The 26818-nt window shown below is 40.5% G+C and overlaps 2 protein-coding genes across 15 annotated transcripts in view; one reads left to right on the top strand and one right to left on the bottom strand.

Annotated features, from left to right (window-relative positions):
* The window catches only part of LOC135108584 (uncharacterized), a 20142-nt gene extending 17914 nt beyond the window's left edge, over positions 1-2228 (top strand). For 5 of the 8 annotated variants that reach the window (XR_010272358.1, XR_010272360.1, XM_064019740.1 and 2 more), the window contains one exon: positions 1-2228. This exon is cut by the window's left edge. The gene's annotated coding sequence lies outside the window, so the exon portion shown is untranslated. The other 3 variants (XR_010272359.1, XR_010272357.1, XR_010272361.1) reach the window with 1 other exon arrangement.
* The window catches only part of LOC135108586 (F-box-like/WD repeat-containing protein TBL1XR1), a 59211-nt gene that overhangs the window by 12954 nt on the left and 19439 nt on the right, over positions 1-26818 (bottom strand). For all 7 annotated transcript variants that reach the window (XR_010272363.1, XR_010272366.1, XR_010272365.1 and 4 more), the window contains exons 3-4: positions 24987-25177; positions 24644-24793 (exon numbers count right to left, since the gene is read on the bottom strand). The gene's annotated coding sequence lies outside the window, so the exon portion shown is untranslated. The remainder of the gene's footprint in view (positions 1-24643; positions 24794-24986; positions 25178-26818) is intronic.

Here is a 26818-nt window from a genome sequence, read left to right as displayed (position 1 = left end):
CTTTGCCTAATGATAAATGAATGACTGAGAACTTCCTTTACTCCCAAGATTACTATCATTTATATTTAATGTCTACTATTAATGTAACCTCATAATGCATTAGACAAAATCTGCATTTCATTCTCACTACTTCCCTTGCCTTATACATGAATGGTTAAAAACTTCTATCGTTAGTTTAACCTCGTGTTGCCTCTACTAAAAACTACACTTTCCTCTCAATATCACTCTTGTCTTATGCTAAAGAAATTATAATAAAAAAATTTGCTCTACTGTTAAGACCACTATTGTCATTAATTCAACTGAGTGGCCTGTGTACTATAGAGGCATTAATTCAACACTTCCTCCTCACTGTCACTCTTGCCTTAGACTAAACAGATCATTTGAAATATCCTCTACTACTAATACAACTTTACATTGAGTGATGCACGAGTGAGTGAGCCTTTTTTATTACCACTTTGTTGCCCTAGACCACAATGCCCTTTTACTGAAAAAGTAAATAAAAAAAAAAAAAATAAATAAATAAATAAATAAATAAATAAAAAACTTAATTCACAGCTAATGTAACTTTATACTGAGTGACCCATGAACTACAGAGGCATGAATTAAAGACAGCCTCCTTATCATCACTCTTCCCTTATGCTAAGCCAGCGACAAGCAGAATACTGTGATATCCACCCTCATCCCCATTGGTGCTGGGAATCTCTATCCTGACCACTGTGTGAACAGTGTTGTCCCCACAGATGATGGGTGTGGTGTACCTGGCCTGGCTGCTCATGTTTGCCAGCCTCATTGCCGTCACTGCCCTGGTTCCAGTACATCCATGTGCCACACACTGAACACGTCGACTACAATCAATTGTGTGTGTGTGTGTGTGTGTGTGTGTGTGTGTGTGTGTGTGTGTGTGTGTGTGTGTGTGTGTGTGTGTGTGTGTGTGTGTGTGTGTGTGTTCTTCAGCTTTAAGACCCTGACTGGTACTGACGATATGGTTTCCTTGCTTCACTGGAGTTTCTATCAATAACTTTATGAGGCAGAGTTGAGGTAATGAGATTGGTTTCCTTGCTTCCCTGGAGAATTCCTCAACAATTTTTTGAGGCATAGTTGAGAAGAACCTACCTTAAACCACTGACTGCTATTTACACTGTGGTTTCTTTGCTTAATGTTTAGTATCACACATTCGTCATTCTGCACTGGCATCTGACATTCTCAAAGGCGAATGCAGACCTCAGGCCAAAAACATAACCCAACGGAATAGCAGTAACAAGATGCTTCGCTCCCTTCTGAATACTGATCCAGCCCAGCTTGATCAGTAAAACTAACCAAATATGAACTTAATCTCATCCAAGAAATAACAGACATCTTGATACCATTTGAAGTAGCAACTCTAGTGTCAGGGAGAGAATGTTGTAACGTCAAGCAAAGTAATTCCATGCATTTGTGGACTGAAAGATGAGCTTGATCAAGTCACAGGCATACAAGTCAAAGATTATTACTACTCTCAAAAGCTCAATCGAGAAGAGATTGAAGATCTATGAAGACACGGAGATGTTTGGGCTGGCTTCTTTCCTAGATCCATGCTTTAAGATGGACTGATGCTCACCAGAAGTCATGTTCATGAAATTCCTACTGAAGTCTACAGTAGATGAAATTATGCCTACTACCACTGAAGAAAACGGTTCCCTTCAAGAAAATAAGGAGGCCCCTACAAAGAAGTGCAAGGTGTTCAGATTCATGACACCATCAGCATCAACGAGCTCTTCCCTCTGTATATTAATATCAACTGTATCACAAGTAGAATCCAGCTTGAGTCAGCCAAGAACAGAGGATGACAGTGATCCCCTTCTCTTCTAGGAACAGAATCAGTCAACACTGCCTCAACTAACTATACTGGCTCTCCAATATCTGTGCATCCCAGCTTCATCAGCTCCAGATGAGACACTTTTCTCCATTGCTAGGAAAGTCTTTTGTCCTGAACGATGCAGAATGACCTATGTTCGCTTTGAGGAGTTGATGTTTGTCAAGTGCAACCAACATATAGTAAATAAGACATTACATGAGAAATAATCTAGCCTATAAGAAATCATGTGTATAACAAGTTCTATATTTTTCAAAGAGAAATACTTTGTTTTTCTTATTGCTGTGAAAGTCTGTGATCATGATCTGAAATAAATTCATAGAAGTAATGTATTATGTACTGTATAGCAAAAACAAATAAAACCTCTTACACACAATGTATATTTTTAATACCATTAGTTAGTAAGTGATTTAAAATGGTTATATTACTGTGCTCAAAAATGAAACAGTGCTCCTAAGAGATGTAGTTTGCTACCTATTATCTTTTTGTAAATAATCATAGAGAAATGTGATTATAATCTAATCCTAATCATGCACAAAAAGAAAAAAAATAACCACAATAAAAATAGCAAAACTAATCATTATTCAATCAATCAAAAAATTATTCCAGACCATAATCAAAATCAAATCGTAATAATTTATAATGATGCCCATGTCTGGTCAAGAGCTTTTTTTTTTTTTCTGTAAGGTGAGGATATACTAACTACCTCTTGATGCCATGTAAGGTGCTCCCAAACACTTAGAGGCAGCCACCACTCTGTACAGTGAAGCACATCCCAGCATCCCTCATCACTATTTTTTCAACACACAATCTTTTCATGGCCAATAATTATGCAGTACATTTTTTCAACTAATTTCATTCTAGTGTAACCTTTGTACTAGTAATGGTAGCCTGTTTGGCCAAACACAGGCTAAACAGAGACCCTGCAGAACCAAACACAGGCTAAACAGAGACCCAGCAGAATCAAACACAGGCCAAACAGACCCAGCAGAACCAAACATAGGAGGAGGCAGTAGACACCTGCCGAAACGATAATTACTCCCAGTGAGGTCTAAAGCACTGTTCAGGGGGTGCTGTGAACTTATCATTAAACCCAGCTGTGACCTCACTGAACGTTTCCCTTTGTGTCTCACAACACAAGGGGGCAGTCACAGCCTGCCCTCTAAAGATAATTCTCTTCCTCCACACAAAACTACTAGCACACACACACACACCCGTCCCTCAAAAATTTTTAAATCATCATGGCGACTCCTACACCAGCCTCGGAGTCCCCATCTGGGGAGGGGAGCATAAATGTCACCAGGTTGGACTGCCTTTCTGTCGACGACCCTAAGTGTCTTGACACCCCCCTCAACTTTTTCTTCATTAACTTCTGCAACATTCGCAGTCTAAGAACTAATTTTCAATCTGTAGAACACCACCTCTTCTCTTCTAAACCTCATCTTCTTTTCCTCACTGAAACTCAGGTGTCTGAGGCAACTGACAGTAGCCCCTTTTCTGTTCCCTCCTACTTTCTCTATCCTCATTTTCGATCCAAAGCTGGATGCTGCGTTTATGTGCGTAATGACTTACCCTGCTCTCGTGCCCACGCTGTGCTGTATACCTCTCACCTAACTTCTGTGATTATAAGAAATTCTTTGACTACTTAACTTCCAAAGTGGGGCACATTCTGACCCTCTTCCCTTTTGCAGAGATATCCATTCTTGGAGACTTCAATGTTCACCATCAGCTTTGGCTTTCCTCTCCCTTCACTTACCATCCTGGTGAACTAGCCTACAACTTTGCTATCCTCCATGACCTAGAGCAATTGGTGCAACACCCTACTCGTATTCCTGAGACACGCCCAACATTCTTGACCTTTTCCTCACCTCTAATCCTTCTGCTTATGCTGTCACCCTTTCTTCTCTGTTGGGCTCCTCCGATCACAATCTCATATCTTTATCTTGTCCTATTGCTCCAATCCCTCCTCAGGATCCCTCTAAGCAAAGATGCCTCTGGCATTTTGCCTCTGCTAGTTGGGGGGACCTGAGGAGGTATTTTGCTGATTTTCCTTGGAATGACTACTGCTTCCATGTCAGAGACCCGTCTTTGTGTGCTGAGCGCATAACAGAGGTGATAGTGTCTGGCATGGAGGCGTACATTCCTCACTCTTTTTCTTGTCCTAAATCTTCTAAACCTTGGTTTAACACAGCTTGTTCTCGTGCTATACATGATAGAGAGGTGGCCCACAAAAGGTACTTAAGCCTTCCATCACCAGAATCTCATGCACTTTATATTTCTGCCCGGAACCATGCCAAGTCAGTTCTCCAACTAGCCAAAAACTCCTTCATTAACAGAAAATGTCAAAACCTTTCAAGATCTAACTCCCCTCGTGATTTCTGGCATCTAGCCAAAAATATCTCCAATAACTTTGCTTCTTCTTTCCCTCCTCTATTTCAACCAGATGGCACCACTGCTATCACATCTATTTCTAAAGCTGAACTCTTCGCTCAAACCTTTGCTAAAAACTCTACCTTGGACGATTCTGGGCTTGTTCCTCCCTCTCCTGCACCCTCTGAATACTTCATGCCACCTATTAAAATTCTTCGCAATGATGTTTTCCATGCCCTTGCTGGCCTAAACCCTCGGAAGGCTTATGGACCTGATGGGGTCCCTCCTATTGTTCTCCGAAACTATGCCTCCGTGCTTGCACCTTGCTTAGTCAAACTCTTTCAGCTCTGTCTGTCAACATCTACCTTTCCTTCTTGCTGGAAGTTTGCCTACATTCAACCTGTTCCTAAAAAGGGTGACCGTTCTAATCCCTCAAACTATCGTCCTATTGCTTTAATTTCCTGCCTATCTAAAGTTTTTGAATCTCTCCTCAACAGGAAGATTCTTAAACATCTATCACTTCACAACCTTCTATCTGATCGCCAGTATGGGTTCCGTCAAGGCTGCTCTAATGGTGATCTTCTGGCTTTCCTTAGTGAGTCTTGGTCATCCTCTTTTAGAGATTTTGGTGAAACTTTTGCTGTTGCCTTGAACATATCAAAAACTTTTGATAGAGTCTGTCACAAAGCTTTGATTTCCAAACTACCCTCCTACGGTTTCTATCCTTCTCTCTGTAACTTCATCTCAAGTTTCCTTTCTGACCGTTCTATTGCTGCTGTGGTAGACGGTCACTGTTCTTCTCCTAAATCTATTAACAGTGGTGTTCCTCAGGGTTCTGTCCTGTCACTCACTCTATTCTTATTATTCATTAATGATCTTCTAAACCAAACTTCTTGTCCTATCCACTCCTACGCTGATGATACCACCCTGCACTTTTCCACGTCTTTTCATAGACGTCCAACCCTTCAGAAGGTAAACATATCACGCAGGGAAGCCACAGAACACGTGACTTCTGATCTTTCTAAAATTTCTGATTGGGGCAGAGCAAACTTGGTATTGTTCAATGCCTCAAAAACTCAATTCCTCCATCTATCAACTTGACACAACCTTCCAGACAACTATCCCCTCTTCTTCAATGACACTCAACTGTCCCCCTCTTCTACACTGAACATCCTCGGTCTGTCCTTTACTTATAATCTGAACTGGAAACTTCACATCTCATCTCTAGCTAAAACAGCTTCTATGAAGTTCTATGAAGTTTTTCTCACCCCCCCTAGCTGCTAACTCTGTACAAGGGCCTTATCCGTCCATGTATGGAGTATGTTTCACATGTCTGGGGGGGTTCCACTCATACTGCTCTTCTAGACAGGGTGGAATCAAAAGCTTTTCGTCTCATCAACTCCTCTTCTCTAACTGACTGTCTTCAGCCTCTCTCTCAGTGCTGCAATGTTGCATATCTAGCTGTCTTCTACCGCTATTTTCATGCTAACTGCTCTTCTGATCTTGCTAACTGCATGCCTCCCCTCCTCCTGCGGCTTTGCTGCACAAGACTTTCTTCTTTCTCTCACCCCTATTCTGTCCACCTCTCTAACGCAAGAGTTAGCCAGTATTCTCAATCATTCATCCCTTTCTCTGGTAAACTCTGGAACTCCCTGCCTGCTTCTGTATTTCCACCTTTCTATGACTTGAATTCCTTCAAGAGGGAGGTTTCAAGACACTTATTCAGCAATTTTTGACCACTGCTTTGACCCTTTTCTGGGACTGGCATTTCAGTGGGCATTTTTTTATTAGATTTTTGTTGCCCTTTGCCAGTGTCCTTCCTACATAATTAAAAAAAAAAAAAAAAAAAAAAAAAAAACAGACCCAGCAGAACCAAACACAGGCCAAACAGACCCAACAGAACCAAACACAGGGCAAACAGACCCAGCAGAACCAAAAACTGGCCAGACAGCCCCAGCAAAACCAAACACAGGCCAGAGAGCCCGAGCAGAACAACAATGTAAAAAATGTAAAAAAGATGATGGAATAGACTGGAAGGACTGGAATGAGCCTGGAATGGGCTAGAATGGGCTGTATTTCCAGATTAGCTAAGTGTACACAAAATGGTGTCATATATGTGATTTGTTCATTGTGTGTGTGTGTGTGTGTGTGTGTGTGTGTGTGTGTGTGTGTGTGCAAGCATGCGCACACATGAAAAATCTTTTCATCTGGTCATAATAACAACAATAATAATAATAATAATAATAATAATAATAATAATAATAATAATAATAATAATAACAGCACCACAGAAGAGAATATACACTGACCAACAGGAATGCAGCGATACAAAACACCGACACGTGACTGACGGATTCAAAATACTCAAGAATATTACAAAAAAATAAAAATATATAAATAAATAAATAAATTATATATATATATATATATATATATATATATATATATATATATATATATATATATATATATATATATATATATATATATATATATATATATACACGAGGTACATAATATTAAGTGGCTAAATAATGTTACGGCCCCAACAGAATACTGTGAGTACCCCGTAAGGACAACACTTACTAAACAGCCCCTAGGCGTGTATCACGAGCCGCACAGATTATCACCACCCCAGACTCTCACTTTCCCTCCTGACCTCACAGGTATCAATACAAAGGCAGTGTACCTTACCTAATATTAATAAAGTACAATGATAAATCACAGCCCCATCGTTTTACTAGGCCTCCAAAAACCCAGAATTTTAACTCCCTCACCGATTATATAGCTTGCCAAGCGATTATCCCTCACTCATATCACCATATAACACAACTCCACCAGCCCACACAGCCACACAGCGCTTCACAACATCATTGTACATTACCTCAAGTTCATCCAGACAATCAGAATACTCAATATATCACTCAAATAACCCAAAAATACACCTCACAAAAATGTTATTACCAACCGCTTGGCTCCCTGCTGGCCAGCTAATCAAACTCTCCCACGTGTAAATAAACACACTCCTAATGCACTCTGCTTCCACCAAATAAGCACAAAATAATAAACACAATAGTAATCAAAGCAATAATAATAAATAATATAGCTTAGAACATTAGAACATGTACACATACATGTATATAACACATTGGGGTATCAGAGAACAGGAAGCTATTTGAATGGAAAGAAAACGGAATCCCCTCAATGGTACGCTGAACTAATTGCAGTTGTCCTAACACTAATAATACCATGCTTGTATATCTGTTTTGTCTGTGAGTGTGTCTGTATGTCTGTTTGTCGCTCAAAACTTGCAACACTAACAAATTTGTGTTATAGTTTATTTTTTAATTGTCTGGAAATGTGAATCCTGGAAATAAGATATGGGTGTTTAAAATCGGCAGAAATGAAATTGAAATGAAATTGAAATTGAATTGAAATCCTGAACACACATACTCACACACAGTCAGTTTTCAGACATACAAACAGCTAGGATGTATATAGAGAGAGTATAGCTCATTAGGTATACAGGGTTTGCGTACATGAGGGAATACGCACATGAAAAACGCACATGTGTATGAATGTGTGTGTGTTTTTGTCTGTTTGTGTATTTGCGTGTATTCCTATGTGTGTGTGTGTGTGTGTGTGTGTGTTTCTGTCTATCTGTCTGCATGAAAGGTCTCCATCTCTCAAATGCTTCAGCGTCTTATCTCTATAACTTTAACTGGTTACAATGGAGGTTATTGTGCTTGCAAGTGTGTTTTTCATAATTTTATTTATAATTTAGTAAGGATTCTGCTCTATCAGTGGAAAAGAAAAAAACGCATGGAAGCACAACTAAACATACTTGTGGCCTTTCAAAACTATCATAATGACTGTAAAAGTGTCTCACATGATGGCTTCGAAGCATAAGGCAGTTATCTTGAATACCTACACAATACAAGCCAACCTTTGCCGCAGGAAGGTTATGTAAGAAAAGCGTGATAAAAGATTTAAAAAACAGGTGTGATTTCAAGGATATATGGGAGTTCTCTCAAAAATACCAACACTATTCATCGAAGCAAAAAAATAAAAATAAAAGAGAAAAAAAATTATACCATAAGCGGCAGATGCGTCTCCACGTAACATCCTGCAGCTCTGTTCACCAAGCAGGAAGCAAAGGCAGCGTGGTGGTGGTGGTGGTGGGTGGTAGTGGTTGGGTTAGGGGTAGGAGTAGGGGTAGGGGTGGTGGTGGCGCTGACTTCTCTCTCCGGGAGTCAATGTATCCCCCAGGGCGTGGTAGGGACTTGTGAATGCCGATGCACTCAAGAGGTCAAACTCCCCAAGCTCGTGGCAACAAACAGTGCAACATACAAGTGAGTCCTGATACTTTCCAGCAGTTGGTGAACATTTTACACCAAGCTGCTTAGAGGCTCGAGAGAGTAAATCAGTGATTCCTAAAGCACAAAAGAAGAGATGGACGGTGTTTAGTGCCCTCTAAGGGGTGTGATGTTCCCTTGTGGCAGACGATAATTACAAATCCTATCACTGGATTAAGAGAAATACAAATACTGACACTTTTATGATTTTTAATAAATAATAGAATAATCCGAAATAATAATAATAAAAAGAAAGCAATTCAGAAATACAAAATAAATGGTAGCGTATTCTTCAATTACATAAAAACTACGATGGAGATATTTTCGCGACTACTGAGTTGTGGGGGAGACCAGAGAATAAATAAATAAATAACAAATATATACCCAAAAAGTATGTATAGACCTGAGGACAGTCTCACACGGTGATCTCGAACCAGGTGGTTTCACTAGTCCCGTGGAGAAAACCAACAAAAAAAGAACGAAAAAATGCGAATATCTATTCACTCAGAAATAGTTTATCAACAGGAATATCTGAGGGGAATCCAAGAGGGTCTGAGGAGAATCCGAGAGAGACTCGCTTTAGTAAATTATTGTTAAATAAACACTTACTTAATATTACAAGAAATGGAGGAGGAGATTATCAGACCGCATGCTCACCTGAGGAGAATCCGAGAGAGACTGGCTTTGCTTGTGAGGAAATCGGCGGGAAACTAAGGATAAAGGTTTCCAATGGGGAAATTTATTAAGTTATAATTTTGTTTTTAGTGGGGGGGGGGGCGACTAGGTTGTGAGTTCAGGGATGAAAAATATGAATAATTAAGTTACTGTTTACTTTATAGTTGTTACTTTAAGAAGTTTAATTCAATGGACTTTTGAAATCAATTGGGGAATTAGTCAAAGTCTGGTATCTCTTCCCGGCTTGCGTAGCAACAGGGGTGACAGGGCAGCGAAGCAAAGAAGACTTATCAGATTCGTCAACCTCATTGGCGCAGCGTAATTATCTGGGATTTGTTTGGGCTGGTTTAAGACCTTACCATTATAGAATTAATTTTATCATATTAAGGGCTCCCCATTCTCTGGGATTAGGTGAAAAATTCGCCTCTATAACCTGGCCAAGCAGGAGAAATTACGTTTATTCACGGGGTAAATTTGTTATAGAAGTGGTCAACACAGTGACGCTGAGAGGGGGGGGGGAAAAAGCAAGGACAAAAGGACACTGAGGAGAGGAGGGGAAGGGGGGGGGTTAGTCACATGGTACTGAGATTCTGGTCATCCTCGCACATTACATGGGCCTTAGCCTAGGAAAAAAATAGAAATATACATAATTAATTTCCCAGCACTACACGAGCCTTTCATCCGTTCTAGAATTTTTCACCTCTCTCTTTTCTCCTTACCAAAAAAAAAATAAAATAACACCTTCACATCCGAGTAATTAGAACCTCCCCTCACCACCACACAACCAAGCCAGGCTGACGAACTGCACGTGATCTCTGTCGGGAAATAATTCTGACATTCTCTCCCATACAATGGCTTGTGGGCCATATCACCACAATGTCCCTTGGAGACATAACTCGGCTCTTTCTCTCATCTCAAGGAAAAAGAAAAGAAATTCCACCCCAACCAGCCTCTTGACCTCCTGTGGTGTGAGGACTTAACCTTAAGTCACTCCGTCACTCTCTGAAACGAGATTCGGCCACCCCAGTACTCAGTTCCTTCCACTCGGACAGTCATTTACTCATCCACACATTCACTCATACCACGAGATACTATAGATGATTACGCGAAGCGCTCGCCACGTCCTGAAGTAATCCACCACAGAATGGCCCGAACGGATTGTCGAGTGCAGTAGTAGTCTGCGAATTAAAGTGGTTCCTTATTCCTTCTCAAATTCTTACATCACCTCTCACATAGTACCCATACACGTCATACCACGATTCATTACAACCAGTCCAGCCAGACCGTGCAAAAGTAAGGGGGGGGACTCTATTTACCCCAAGCACTCTGCTCTTTTCTATACCGTTCTTCCAGCGACATTAACATTCCTCAATATAGCGTCTGGGACGGTTACGCACTCTAGGCGGTAACACTTCAGTTTCTATATCAGGTTGGAACACTGTGTCTTGAGCTGCAACTACGTACTCTTCCTCACTGTGAAACTGTTTGATCTTTTCTGCCGCTCTTTGCACCATCTTTCCCGAGAAAGGGTCTTTCACCACATAACCACCGCCTCCTCTTAAAACTTCCACCACCTTATATGGGCCGTCCCAACGAACACACAGTTTCTTACACACTCCTGACTCTGTAGTTTCTCGCTTCACCCACACCAACGCCCCAATGTCTACCTTCTGCTCCTTGCGTTTCCTGTTGGCCGCATTACGGTATTTCCGAGTCATTTTCTCGTGTGTTTCCCGGATCAGCCGGCGGACCACATCCACGTCTTGCTCGTCACCATCAACTGCGGGTAGCCTGGCACCCACCACTCGGGGCGCATGCCGGGAGAAAAACGCGAAGAAAGGTTGTTGGGCGATACTGGTATGGACGGCGGCATTCATAGTGGCCTGACACACAGGGAGTAGGCGAGGCCACCGTAGCGGGTAACCTCGGCACATGGAAGCCAAGATGGATTTGAGCGTGCGATGGAGTCGTTCGGTGATGGCGTTCCCTTGCGGGTGGTAGGGAGTGGTGTAACAGAGGGTGATGAGGTGTTGCTGGCAGAATTGTTGGAAGATCTGGGAAGTGAACTCGCCCCCGTTGTCCAGGACGATGGAGTGAGGAGTCCCGAAGTCGGTAATGTACTGCTGCAGCGCCTCTACAATTCCCTCTGATAGTTTGTTTTTGAGTGGATAGAACTTCACAAATCGGCTAAAGTGATCTACGATAGTCAACACATATCGGTAGCCACCACTGCCTGCAATCATATCCGTCAGGTCTATACCTATCCTATCTAAGGGCTTCTCTACTGAAGGTAATTCCTGATAAGGCTGCTGTAACCCTGGAGAGGTTTTAAATCTTTGACAGGTAAGGCAATTCTTTACGTACTGGGTTACGTCAAACTTAAGATTACACCAGTAAAACAATTCTTCGGCCTTTTTAATTGTCTTTTTCTGACCCAGGTGGCCAGAAAGCTCATGTGCATGTTCTAAAGCTTTAGGAATCAGAACCTGAGGAACTACCAATGAATAATGAATGCTGCCATCAATGTTTTCCTTAGCGTAGTACAGCAACTCATCAATTATAGTGAACTGGTGCAATATACTCTTATGATACTTTTTGGTAGGTATAGACCCTCCTTCCAGATACTCTATCATGTCTCTCCACTTAATTTCTTCCCTTTGTTGAATCTTGATTTGTTCTAAAGTCAGGCCTAAATAGTTTGGAGTAGGACATCGCTGAATGATCCTCACTGGGCGAGAGAGCTGATCGGCCACGTAGTTATACTTTCCCTTCACATATTGGATGTTGTATTGGTATTCTCTCATCTCTAGTATCCAGCGGTTCATCCTGGCAGATTTGGTCTTTCTTTTGAATATACTAGTAAGGGGCTGATGATCTGTGAATATAGTGAAGCTAGTTCCCCACAAATAATGATGGAAGTGTCTACAAGAGAGAAGTACTGCCAAGGCTTCTTTATCTGTAGCTGAGTACCTATTCTCAGTGGAGTTTAATTTTTTTGAAAAATAGCCCAAAGGTCTGACGGACCCATCCTCCTGAGTTTGACTTAAGACGCCTCCTATGTGGGTATTACTGGCATCAGTTGTTAACATGAACGGCTGGTTACTTTGCGCTCTCGCTAGTATAGGGGCCTGGGCAAGAGATCTTTTTAAGGTATCGAATGCCTCCTGACACTTGCCTGTCCAAAGGAAAGGTTGATCTTTTTTCGTTAGGTTGGTAAGTGGAGTGGCTATTTGAGCGAAATTACTGATGTGTTTCCTATAAAATCCTGCCATACCTAAAAATCGTCTCACTTCCTTGACCTTAGTGGGCGGTTTCATTTCCAATACTGCCTCTACATTCTTTGGGTCGGGTTGACTACCTTCTTGTGAAATTTTATGACCAAGAAACGTAACTTCAGTCTTTGCCATTTCGCATTTAGATAAGTTAAGCTTGACTCCGTTTTCTTTAAGTAAAGCGAAAGTTTCACTGAGTCTTTCGCTGAGTGTGGTGAAGTCTGAAGCCCAAATGATTAGGTCGTCTAAGTAATTTTTCATCCAACCCTTCTTCACGAGAGGAGCTAACAATGAGGCCATATGTCTAGTAAAGATAGCTGGAGAACAGCTTAATCCAAAAGGTAGCCTTTTAAACCTATAGAGAGTCACCCCATCACTGAAGGCTGTGAGGTCTCTGCTACCTTCCTCCAATAGAATTTGAAAATAAGCCTCCCTCATATCTAGCGTGGCATAGAACTGATGGCCAGCTGCTTGTTCAACTAATTCTTCTAGGCGGGGAAGCGGGTAAATGTCAGTAGTTAGGTGTTTGTTGACATGTCGGTAGTCAAGGCACATTCTTTTACTTCCATCCGGTTTATTGACTAATACTATAGGAGAGAGCCATGCAGATGTAGATTTTTCAATGATATCTCTGTTCTCCATATCTGTTAACATGTTTGATATCAGGGTTTTTGCTTCCTCGGGGTATCGGTACCTATGACCACGACTAGGCTCTGGATTAGAGATATTAATTTTAGCAGGAGGCCCTTTCATTAATCCGAGTTCGTTTTTGTCTACTATGAATAAATCATGGTGATTGAGAATGATATTTTTTAAGATTGTTTTCTGCTCTCTAGTAAGGTTACTCCATTTCTGTTGTCTTATCAACTCCTCGAGTCTTTGTGGCCTACTCTTTGATTCCTGACACCTTGTTTGGTCATTGTGTGGCAACAGATCATTGTGGATTTCTAGGGAAGGAGTGGCTTGCTTTTGGTGGATGACTTTGATCATCGGGGAGGAGATGTTTTCAAAAGTGCCTAATAGGGTTCCTGGTTTGATTGTTTTCCGGCCCTTAGTATCATTAATAAATGGGAGGGGGACCTTTTTATTCTCATCTACTGTCACAATCAAGGGGTGATGATTAGGCGTTAAACATGGCTGAGGCTGGACTAACAAAGTTTCTCCTGGGTTTTCTTTCACCGAGATAGGAAGAAACTGAGCTCGGTAGGGATCAAGTTTGATGGTATGAGTTAGACGGATGTGTTCTGTTTGACTGGGAGTGGTAGGAAGAATAGGTACCTCGTGAACTCGTTCCACCTTGCCTTTCTGCCTTTTGATATGATTAACAAGGTATGTGGTTTTACCCCACTTTACTGTATTTGTCTTACCATTCCATTGAAAAGGAGCTTGTGAAAGTATGTCTGTCCCGAGTAAGACGTCAGCGTCAAGGTAGCTATTCGGGACTACAGGGCACCATTGTTTGTGTATAGTCTCTTCACCTACTCCTATCTCTAGTAAGGTCATCCCCAAGATTCGTAAGGGTGAACCAGTTACCCCTTGTAGTATAGGTACTGCTCGCCTTTGTGATATAGCTCCTTCTAATTTCTTTACCGCAGCCTCTGTGATTAAAGTATAGCTGCTACCAGTGTCAATGACAGCTTTAAGAATTTTCTTGTTAACTATGAGATTGATAGCGGGGGATGTGAATCCCTGGGTGAGTCATATATTCTGATTTGGTTTTCCGGGGCAGTTTTTATTTCCTCTCCAGCACCCATGCTGTCTACAGTCAAAGCATGATCCACGGGCAGGTTTTCTCCAGCACTCCCTCAGCGTGTGACTATGGGTTCGACAGTGTGAGCAATATTTAGCGGGTTGTGTTGGAGAGGGGGAGGTTCTCAACCTTCCTACTTGATCAGTGAGACTTTTAATCTGCTGCTTAAGTTCCCAAATTTCCTTTGATTCCTTGGATGTTGCATTTGTTAGGTCTGGGGGATTTTGAGTTATTGGGTCAGGGCTACCAATGAGTTTTGATTTAGATTTTTCCAGTTCAGTTTTAATTCTAGCAATGGGGGAAGTATGGGCAGCCTCGAGCAGTTGGCGCTCATGTTCTACCCTGTCAATAAATTTATCAAGAGGATAATCCTCATCCAGGAAACCTTCTAGTCTAGCCTTTGCTTCTTGGGTTAAGCCCTGCCACAACTTTCTTTTGATAATTTTCTTACATTTAGGGAGTTTCTCTCCTGGAAAGCTCGTCTCTAGAGTGGCATATTTGCAAGTGAATTTGTTGGCAAATGCTTGGGGAGATTCTACCCAATCATATGTCTGTGCGTCTATGTCTCTCCACGCCCTGTCAAAGTTAACCTCTTGGGAGAATTGTGATAGAAGCAATTGTTTAATACTATTCCAGGTGTGACAATGATGTAAGGTTTGATGGTTATGTATGAGAGCTGCGAGCTCGCTGCTGACCCTACTCTTTGCAATTTGCACTTTGCGGGTGTCCTCATTGCTACTTTGCTCCACCAGTTCAATGAAAATTTGCAATTGGGTAGTTGAGTCAAGACCTTGTAGGTGGTGGAGTTCAAGAATTGGGATATCTCGGGGTTTGGTGGGAGTGCTAGGTGCTCTGTGTAAATTAGGGATGTTAGCCAAACGCCCAATTACCTGATTTTGTTGATTTAAGATTTGCTTTAGTTCCTCTACTTCCTGTTCTAAAGTGTTCAAGTCTTTCCCTTTACTTTCATGTTTAACTGCTCCCAGGCTCTCTCTGGTGTTATGATCCATTAAGTCCTGCCACGGGTCTAATCCACCCCTTGGGAGGCGAACATTATCAGTCATCTTTGCTCACATGGAAGTTTAACGTACTGGGTGTAGAACACAATATCTCAGGGTGATTGTTTTTAGGTGACCTGCGATAGACAGTATGCGCTCAGGTTTTCTTCTTCCAGGACAATGTGTTCTACTCCACTGCCTCTCTATTGCTACTGTGACCTTCAATAACTCTTTTGATCTTACTGATTACTTGAGCTTGGCCTCTCTCGTCCCAGTGAACACCATCCTCGCTCAGTTCTTGTACAAATTGAATATTATTAAAATGAATGTTTGGGGTCTTCAGGGCTCTCTTTACTCTATTATTGATTCCTACTTGGAATTTCTTATATTTCTCCACTGATATTCCCCTAGGGTTGGTCCTGGGTTCAATTTGGCAGACATGCACTAGTGATTGGCATTTGGCAGTGATTTCTTTGATGATGTTCTTAACATCGGAGAAAATCCTAGCAGGATTGGTAGATGTTTCTATGTCGTTGCTGCCTATCCACAAGATGGTCAAGTCATGTTGCCACTCGAGTACTCGATTTAACCGATCATCCTCAAAGAAAGTCCTAGCCTTTGCTCCAGGGGCTCTGAATATCCTAATTTGCACATTTGTTACCTCTAGATGCCGGGGAATCTGGCTATGCCCTACAAGTGCCACCTTCAACATTTACACTTATTTCCAGTCTCCACCTCTTTCGGTCAGTCGCGAAATAAATGCCACCGCTGCTCACCAGTTTAGTGCCCTCTAAGGGGTGTGATGTTCCCTTGTGGCAGACGATAATTACAAATCCTATCACTGGATTAAGAGAAATACAAATACTGACACTTTTATGATTTTTAATAAATAATGGAATAATCCGAAATAATAATAATAAAAAGAAAGCAATTCAGAAATACAAAATAAATGGTAGCGTATTCTTCAATTACATAAAAACTACGATGGAGATATTTTCGCGACTACTGAGTTGTGGGGGAGACCAGAGAATAAATAAATAAATAACAAATATATACCCAAAAAGTATGTATAGACCTGAGGACAGTCTCACACGGTGATCTCGAACCAGGTGGTTTCACTAGTCCCGTGGAGAAAACCAACAAAAAAAGAACGAAAAAATGCGAATATCTATTCACTCAGAAATAGTTTATCAACAGGAATATCTGAGGGGAATCCAAGAGGGTCTGAGGAGAATCCGAGAGAGACTCGCTTTAGTAAATTATTGTTAAATAAACACTTACTTAATATTACAAGAAATGGAGGAGGAGATTATCAGACCGCATGCTCACCTGAGGAGAATCCGAGAGAGACTGGCTTTGCTTGTGAGGAAATCGGCGGGAAACTAAGGATAAAGGTTTCCAATGGGGAAATTTATTAAGTTATAATTTTGTTTTTAGTGGGGGGGGGGGGGGCGACTAGGTTGTGAGTTCAAGGATGAAAAATATGAATAATTAAGTTACTGTTTACTTTATAGTTGTTACTTTAAGAAGTTTAATTCAATGGACTTTTGAAATCAATTGGGGAATTAGTCAAAGTCTGGTATCTCTTCCCGGCTTGCGTAGCAACAGGGGTGACAGGGCAGCGAAGCAAAGAAGACTTATCAGATTCGTCAACCTCATTGGCGTGGCGTAATTATCTGGGATTTGTTTGGGCTGGTTTAAGACCTTACCATTATAGAATTAATTTTATCATATTAAGGGCTCCCCATTCTCTGGGATTAGGTGAAAAATTCGCCTCTATAACCTGGCCAAGCAGGAGAAATTACGTTTATTCACGGGGTAAATTTGTTATAGAAGTGGTCAACACAGTGACGCTGAGAGGGGGGGGAAAAAGCAAGGACAAAAGGACACTGAGGAGAGGAGGGGAAGGGGGGGGGGTTAGTCACATGGTACTGAGATTCTGGTCATCCTCGCACATTACATGGGCCTTAGCCTAGGAAAAAAATAGAAATATACATAATTAATTTCCCAGCACTACAGGTGCATCATAAAACCTTAATGAATATCGGAGTCTAGAGGAATGTGTAAAGAATCTGGTGGTGGAAGCGATCTGGCAGCCTCTCCACCAATGGGTTCTGCAGCAATCTCCGCCCTTATTGGTCGTGATGAGTTTATGATTGGTCGTGATTCTGCTGTAATTGGCCACATTCACCGTGGACTGTGATTAATGATGAGCTGATACCGTCACCAGCTCACAGCCCCGAGCAGCAGTAAGCCTAACCGGGCAGGCTTGGCGGGGCCCTGTCTCAGCCTCCCAGCTGTCAGACACCACCTATCACCTCCCCCAAACCTTCTCTCTCTCTCTCTCTCTCTCTCTCTCTCTCTCTCTCTCTCTCTCTCTCTCTCTCTCTCTCTGAGCTTTAAAGTAAAGTTCCTTGTTTCGTTTGGTGATTATGTTAACTGAATCAATTTTGCCTTCAACATCAATGTACTTTGAGAGATACGATACTATAATCTCTCTCTCTCTCTCTCTCTCTCTCTCTCTCTCTCTCTCTCTCAATAAATCACCCACATTCTCAAGCAGTTGGATGTGCCACGCCACTCTGGCAGTCCTACACTCCTCACTCCCCACACACTCCCACTCTTCTTGTAAATTATTTTCTTCATTATTGCTGCTCCGGTTGTAGTTACTACATTGTGTGTCATAAGGTTTACTGTAGAATTTAGTCATGTTCAACTTCCTTCACTTAAGGGCAGCGCCCACCTCCAATTGCATTGAAAATGATTTTTTTCACTTTTTTTTTTTTTTTTTTGGCTTAAATTCATCCCACATGATAGGGGAAACGTTTGGTATACAATAATCACGGATATGACAAGTTCAGGCTTAAGTAGAGAGCGATTTCCCCACCCCCACCACTCCCGCCGTGCTGGGGCGGCGTCTCGGTGGCCGCGCGCGGCAAGCTGATATAGAGAGAATTGCTTATTTCTCTATCAATTATGGGTTACAATTGTCCTTCTCTACAGCAAAATCTATGCTGGAAAGAAAAAAGGAAAAATACATACCCCTTTCCGATGATGCAACTATTTCCATGATACCCCAGGGATGAGACTATCTAGTCGGTAAAGGCCAAAAAATAAATAAATAAATAAATAAATAAATATTCGACAAGATTTTTATGTTTCACTTACATCAATAACCTGATCAAATAAAATCAAAGTACAGAGAAGGGTATAAAAAGGCGATAAAAGCTATAGGCACCACACGCTGAGCCTTGCAATGTTTCAGCATTGCATAGAAAGCCTCTAATAGCAATGATTTACAAATATAACAATATATGAATGACACCCCTATAAATCCTGCTCTCTCTCTGACTCAGCAAGAGAGAAAACGGAGAAGTTTTAGGGTAGCTAGCCTCGTTTCTACTGATTTTTAGGCATCTTATTGAAAGTTGATCTATTTTTGCCTTTCCTAAAAACATGCTTTTTTGAGGTTTTCCTGTAATGACTGGGTTATTTATTGTCCTATAGTCACCATTTTTGTCATGTAAGTAGACGGGACTGTGACACACGATCGGTAAGAAGAACTTTTCATTTTTCAAGGTTTTTTTTGTGATTTTTCTTATGCACAAAAAAATTTCCTCTATGTTTGACTAATGTTTTGATTACTTTATAATATAGATTTGGACAAAACCTTCTTACTGAACCTGCATAATCTTTCTAGCTGCTACCATGCACGATTTCAATGTGATCCATTGACTCTAACATTTTTTTATTCAAAATTTTTTTAACAGCTTTGAAAAGAATTCACTGCGCATGCGCAGTTCGTTATAGATTAATGAAAAGTTCAACGAGTATTTTAATGACAAAGATGAAACAATGGAAAAAAGTCTACGGTTAAAAGGAGCCGCTTTGCAGGTGGAGGTGGATGCTGCCCTTAAACTTTACATACAGTCCACGCACACTCCCCACACACTCTACACACACACACACACTTCCCCTCGTCACACACACACACACACACTTCCCCTCGTCAAACACACACACACACACACACACACACACACAAACTTCCCTTCGTCCTACACACACACACACACACCCCTCGTCCTCCACATACACACACACTCCCCCACACTCCACGTCCCAGCCATCCCTCACGTGTGTGGGTGGTGGCTCCTCCCTCTCAGTCCACCAACACCACCACCAGTTCAACATGACAGTTATTTCTCCAAGTGACCGCAACCATCACCACCGCGCCGTGCACCTTGTCGATGCACCTCTCTCTCTCTCTCTCTCTCTCTCTCTCTCTCTCTCTCTCTCTCTCTCTCTCTCTCTCTCTCTCTCTCTCTCTCTTTTCCTGATGTCTTGCGGTAAAATCATACTCTAAACTTGAACTACTGTACAGTATCAAGCTTAAAGAGGAGTCTTGGTAGGTTAAAAGTTAACTAAAACGTAATTTATTCTTGCTTCTTTTTTTTTTTTTACACAGATCCCAATTCCCGAACCAGCAGCACTCTGAATTTGTACTACAATATTTTTCTAAGCTTAAAGAGAGGTGCTATCAGGCAAAGAATTAACTTAAACGTTCTTCTTTTTTTTTTTTTTCTTTTAAAGCAGATCCAATTTCCCGAACCAATACTAAAAATAACACACTCCACAATATAATTCCTAAACTACAGCCTTTACTTAATATCTGGCTCAAAAGCATCTTACAAACTCAAATTGCCGGCGGTCTGCCAACAAAAACAGGGAAAAAATTTAAAACAGCAGCCACACAGCGCCAGCGTGTTTACTGACGCTATTAAAAAATCTGCAGAGTTTCCAGCCCACCTGCAGTAACAAATAACACAGGTCAAATAGCCACTTAAAAGACCACCCTCACGCCTGCCACTTACCCGCCTAAGTGACGTGGAAATCAACACCAGGATACATCTAATGCTCGTTATTTATTTATTTTTTTTTTTTCAGACACTTGCAGTAATATTACACAACACACCAATTACAGAGTCACAAGAGCAGGAAGCTGAGAACATCAAAGAATGAAAACTGTGGAGAAAGATGTCTTAATGAAAGATTATTATTGTCCAAAAGCCTAATGCCATTCTTTTCTGTTGCATTATCTCCACACTGCTCAACGTGCTACAGGGATTTCAACGCCAGGTAAGGAGCGAATTCCGTGATCTCCTGACCAATTACACCATTTCGTGGAACGATATCTACGTTAAGTAAGAGAGAGAGAGAGAGAGAGAGAGAGAGAGAGAGAGAGAGAGAGAGAGAGAGAGAGAGAGAGAGAGAGAGAGAGAGAGAGAGAGAGAGAGAGAGAATGGAGCTAAAATATTATAGTATACAGCTTATTAATGCATTATCATCATTATTAGAATTATTGTTGTATTCATCATTATTGCTGCTCTGGTTGTAGTTATTTGTGTCTGTCATAAGGTTTACTGTAAAATTCAGTGTGTGTCATAAGGTTTAGTTGAGTTACAAAGTGAAGTTTAGTGTCATCTTCAGCTTTCTTTGCTTTAGCAGTGCGTGGCATACAATTCTGCATCTTAACTGAGTTGTGTGGCTCCCTGACCTCTCTCACTATACCGAGGAATCTGCTGCTGCTTATCATGACACACGAGCCCACTAAAAGCAACTATCTTAACAACAAGGATAAGCGTGACTGCTGTTCAGAACGCCTCCGACACTGCTGCCTCTCCGCCGTTATCACCACCATCATCACCATCAACACAACCTCCATCACTATTATCACCATCACTACCACCGCTATCAGCACCTGAACCAACACTCAATGAGCAATGCTTGATAAACATGAGCAAATTCTGCAACTATTAATATGCTGACAAGAGTAGATAAGGTAGATGTTTCTCGGCGCGTGACCGGAAAAATTCAGCCGTCCGTCCATTCATTTTTTTTTTCCTACCCTGGATTGTAGTCAAAGTGTTAATTCACTTAGGTACTGCGACACTGCAACAAAGCATATATGATTCAGAAATGCGTTAATTTATTTTGCTACTATAAGTTACCATCACCTTCAGAATCAAGAAATATAGATGCTAAAAGTATTTTATGGTACCAATTTCAATAGGGAAGATGTTATTGTCACCCGCTATTGCCTAAAACGTTGCACCTCTCGTTTTGAAGTTATAAAAAACAAACTCGTCTTGTTTCGCTACCACCAACTTCAGGAGCATGAAATATAGATGCTAAAAATATCTTGCTGGACTATTTTTAGTTATGAAGACTATATTTTCACGGACAGGTGCCTGAAATGTTGGCCGTCTTGTTTTGAAGGCATAAGAAGCAAACTAGTGTAAGCTTGCCGCCAGCCAACTTCTCATTTGTCATCATTATTTTTTTCGTCTCCCTTCCCATCCTCAATTTCTAAGTCATTATCGTCCATGACAGCTGTGGCTTTCTGTCTATATATCACTCACTATTCTCTCTCACTTTGCTTGTAGAGGAAACCGTTTATCATATTCCGTGATGTTATTTTGCAGTAAAATTAACTCCCTGGGTACTCTGCCGTAAATGTAAGTTTTGTCTCCTGAACACCGCTAATTCAATCCACCAGCAGTATAAAAAGTCCTGCATAAATGATGCAAGAACTACTAAAAAGCATCAAGATTGTTCAACTACAGCATTACAAAGATACAAAAAAAAAAAAATCTGATAATAAGAAAACCGCCTTGTGTAAGTGAACGAACACAAGCACTGTAACACACACACACACACACACACACACACACACAAGACAAATGGGCGAGCCTCTTAATGTGTAGGCCCAGTTCACCTAGCAGCAAGTAGATACGGGATGTAACCCAAAGGGTTGTGACCTCACTGTCCCGGTGTGTGGTGTGTAAGTGGTCTCAGTCCTACCCAAAGATCGGTCACTATGATCTCTGAGCTCTTTCCGTAGGGTAACGGCTGGCTGGGTGACCAGCAGACAACTTTAGGTGAATCACACACACACACACACACACACACACCTCCTATCAAGCTCCCTCAGTACAGTACCATTACTAGCAATAATAATAATAACAACCAAAGCGTTCATTCCTCCAGAAAATAAATATAATAAACAACACTATGGAGACCCAGACTTGACTCACTCACTGTACGGGCATCGCGGGGAATTAGGAGAAATGCACGGCAGAATTACCTCTACAGAACACACACACACACACACACACACACACACTAAACTTGTGAAAACAAAAACACACACTCTCAGCCTCATGTGTATTTAGCACCAATACTCCACCACATGGCGGCCACTCGGTAAACATAACAGAAAGCTCCATGATAGATAGCAACGCTACCAGACAGCGCTCTCTCTCTCTCTCTCCTACAAAAAAAAAGTTCCAACTTTTTTTTTCTTTTTTTTTCACTAACACAAGACCCGCTATTCATATTTTTACTACTGATCATCACTACCACTACTCCCCACCACCACCATTACATCTACCACCGTTTGCACTACCTGTACAATATTTTGATTCGTCGAGTGGGAAAAACGCGGCCCGAGCAATACCCTGAGGAAGCAAACATGGCAAGGTTAGTGACGGCAGAATACACATCTAGGGAGTTTAGTAGGTTGGAAAAGTCAACAAAACATTGCTAAACTGCTTTGGCCAGCAGGGTTATCTTAGCAAAATACCCGTGGTAGTGTGTAGTACTTTATCTATTGGTTAGTCGCCTGTGTATAGTCAGTCAGGAAGGGAAACAGAGAATTTATTGATGATTTGGTATTTCATCTATTGGTCAAACAGTCAGGTGTTGTCAGTCAGGCAGGGAGAGAGATGAGTGTGAGGAACTTATTGACATGAAAATAGATTGGCAAGTACGAGATGATGTGTAGTTATCATAGCAAAATACGTGTGGTAGTAGTGTTTGGTATTTCATCTATTGGTCACTCAGTCAGGTATTGTCAGTCAGGCAGAGAGAGAGATAGTGAGTGAAGGATTTATTGATATGAAAGTTAGTAGATTAACAAGTACGAGATTTGGTTTAGAATAATTTGTTTGTATTTTTGTAAGTTAAAGTAACGTGCAACTTTTCGGTATTTGCTATATAAAAACTGCAATAATAATGATAATAATAATAATAATAATAATAATAATAATAATAATAATAATAATAAGAAGAAGAAGAAGAAGAAGAAGAAGGATGATGATGATAATAATAATGACAATAATAATAATAATAATAATAATAATAATAATAATAATAATAATAATAATGATAATAATAATAATAATAACAATACATCATTCTGTTAAATTAATGTGACATTTCATGCCAAAAATAGAATAAAATAAAAACATGAAACCGCGTGTTCTACTAAGACTGTGTACTAATAGTCTCTAGAAAAATAATGGAAGAAACAGAAGTGGAGGTAAGGGAAGGTAATGGAGGTGATGATAGAGGTGGAGATGGTCTGGGTATAGCGGTGATGGTGGTGGTGGTGACATTGGATGAGCAGCAGTCAGTAGGGAACCCAGTGCGTCACCGCCCGCTAAGCTCACCTTGTCATGCAGGAAATGTTTGAAACGGCACCTAGACATTACTTGACTGAAACCCGCAACCCTCCTTCTTCCCTTTCCTCTCCTCTCCCCGCCACTCTCCCACGCCTCACCTCACACCGTAATGACCTGACTGCAGACTGAACAATGACAGCACATCATTCCCTATCTGTCTGACTCAATCACTCCATATCCCGCACCGCCAAGGAGGTTGTGTTTCTGTGCCATTGTAAATCACTGGCACGCCATTCCTTGATATTCTCATCACGCTATGCTCCACTACTGCTATTGTGCGTGTTATGTATCTAGTGATCAATAATAATTCACTTTTGACACTGGTATGGCTATATTACTATACTGTTTGCATTTGTTGATCTATATCTATTTATTTGTTTCCTTTGTTGTCTTGGCATACGAATATAAAGCCAGGTCAAATGCACAAAAAAGTAAAAAAAAAAAGCTTGGTGTTCTCTCCCAAAAAAAGCACCAGTTAAAAATTTGAGATGGAATAGCTGTGCTTTTTATTTGAGTTAGCTTTGTAATAGTCTTAAATTGGTTCAGTCTGCCATACAGGCAGAGTAAGCATTTTCTCACGCGATAAGCTTATTGCTTGAGAAAATGCTTACTCTGGAATATTTGCATTTAATATCACATTGAAATTCCCTTCTTTTTCAATAAACCATGGAAAAAAATATTTAATTTTTAAATGATATATTACACTGGTGCTCAGACAGGGAAGAATCTCATACTGCCTTGAATTGAACAGGAGCCACCTTGCATGGGTCAGCTGGTCTTTTATTGTCTCCTTTCCTCCCATTCTTATATTCTGGATGACCATGCACAAGAGAGGCAGACACTTACCTGTAGTGAGCGCGGGTGTTGAGGATGAAGCTAGGAGGCCTGGATCATATCATCCAGGGTGTCGTTCAAGGTGTCTAAGCTGTCCTCGTTGTCCTCCTCCTCCTTACCAGGGCTTTCCTTGTTGTCAGAAGTGGGTTCAGGCTCTGAGGGCTGAGATAACACTTTCATAGCTTCTGACCAAGCTCTTCAGTGACTGTGCATTAACATCCTTTTAAATCAGTATATTCCAGTCATCCAACCAGGCAATTTCCTTCAGTAGAAGGCAAAGTCATAATATCCAATGGGCTAATAAGTAATCTATTATCTCCTAATGGTAATATCTATTGCAAAATAAACAACTCACCTTCCAGACAGGTTCCCCAGTCTTGGAACAGTTCAGTCCAACAAATTTCAAGGCTTCATCAAGGTTGAAGTCAAGATTGAAGTCTGGTACTGTCTCACTGAGGGTGAAGGACGGAGAGTTGAGAGGAGACACAGAGTCAAGGGTCACGTCTCCTCCGCTGATGTGGTTCTCAGGAGACAGTAAATGCTAACCTGCAAGCAAAGGATGAACATTAATTACTCAAATACTGTCAACACTCTTTCTGTAATTCTTGTAACAAATTTAATTCACAAAGCTACAACCTATGATGCCGTGGTTTGTTTTTCTCATCATCAACTTCTGGGGGTCATCAAATAAACAATAATATATTGGTGCCTAAAACATTAAAGCTCTTATGATAAAATTTGATCCAAATATGCTTTAAAAATCTTACAATAAGAACTATTCATGAGTAAATGATGAATATAGCTTGCCTGGTTTTCAACAACAGTTAATGCTTAAATATGTTATATATATATATATATATATATATATATATATATATATATATATATATATATATATATATATATATATATATATATATATATATATATATATATATATATATATATATATATATATATATATATATATATATATATATATATATATATATATATATATATATATATATATATTGTGTGTGTGTGTGTGTGTGTGTGTGTGTGTGTGTGTGTGTGCACACATTTTGTTTTTATTTCATGGATGACTATAATTGCTCTGAACATGAAGGGAACATTATATTCTTTATGTAGTTGTAATGGTTGCCATGTGATATATGTTTTTACAGTTTATTTCTATACATAAATCATGTATGCTTTATTTTATATATATATATATATATATATATATATATATATATATATATATATATATATATATATATATATATATATATATATATATATATATATATATATATATATATATATATACACATACACACACACACACACTACACATTATGTAAAGCAGTACACTTCCTATATTTCTATCATAGCAGTAATTTCTCAGGACTCATAACTGTTCCTCAGCGTTACCAGTACCTCTACTAATTTATGATCTTTGATGGTGGATGGAGGGAGGCCTCCTGCCTGGCCAGGAAGCATTAGTGAGCCTCCTGCCACGCAGGTCTACCTGCCCTCTGTCCCCACTCCTTCAATGATCCCATTATGATTAATATTCCACTCTATGGCCACCACCAAGCCTAAATATTTTTTATTTGGAAAAGAAAAGCTCAAATCAATAAGCTTCACTGAGCTACAGATCACTGTGGTCTAGATATATAACAGCCATTGGCAATTATTGCACAAAATACTGTAGCACACTACTGTACTTGCAAGGATAAAATAATATCCTTCAGTCTTAATATAAGCCACCTCTCAAAGTGCTACACCACAGCTACACAAGACATAACATTTCCCCAAGAATCCCTTGTCATGTGTGATCCTGCACTGCTGCCAAGAGTACACCACCTCACATGCTTGTCTTGTGAAGATAAGAAACCATGCTTTCACCATACCATTAAATACTTACTCAGTCATAACAATGTGTGTGCAGCAGATTCCTCAATAACATTTCAAGGTTACCAACTACTGGCACAGTCCTTCATACAATGACACATACAAAAAGTTACTGATGTAACCATAACATGGTACTCATCTATTCACTTCACTGTGCTGTGAAAAGTTCTTTGATTACAGGATTATAACAAGAAACTTGCTGGAGTACTACACAGATCACTATCTCACCAAACGCCATGCAAGCACCACCATATGACCACTGTGTTACCACCACTACCACCGCTGTCA

The sequence above is a fragment of the Scylla paramamosain genome, chromosome 17 (genome assembly GCF_035594125.1).
Source record: "Scylla paramamosain isolate STU-SP2022 chromosome 17, ASM3559412v1, whole genome shotgun sequence".
NCBI classification, from domain to species: Eukaryota; Metazoa; Arthropoda; class Malacostraca; order Decapoda; family Portunidae; genus Scylla; species Scylla paramamosain.
This window is presented reverse-complemented; position numbering and strand designations above follow the sequence as displayed.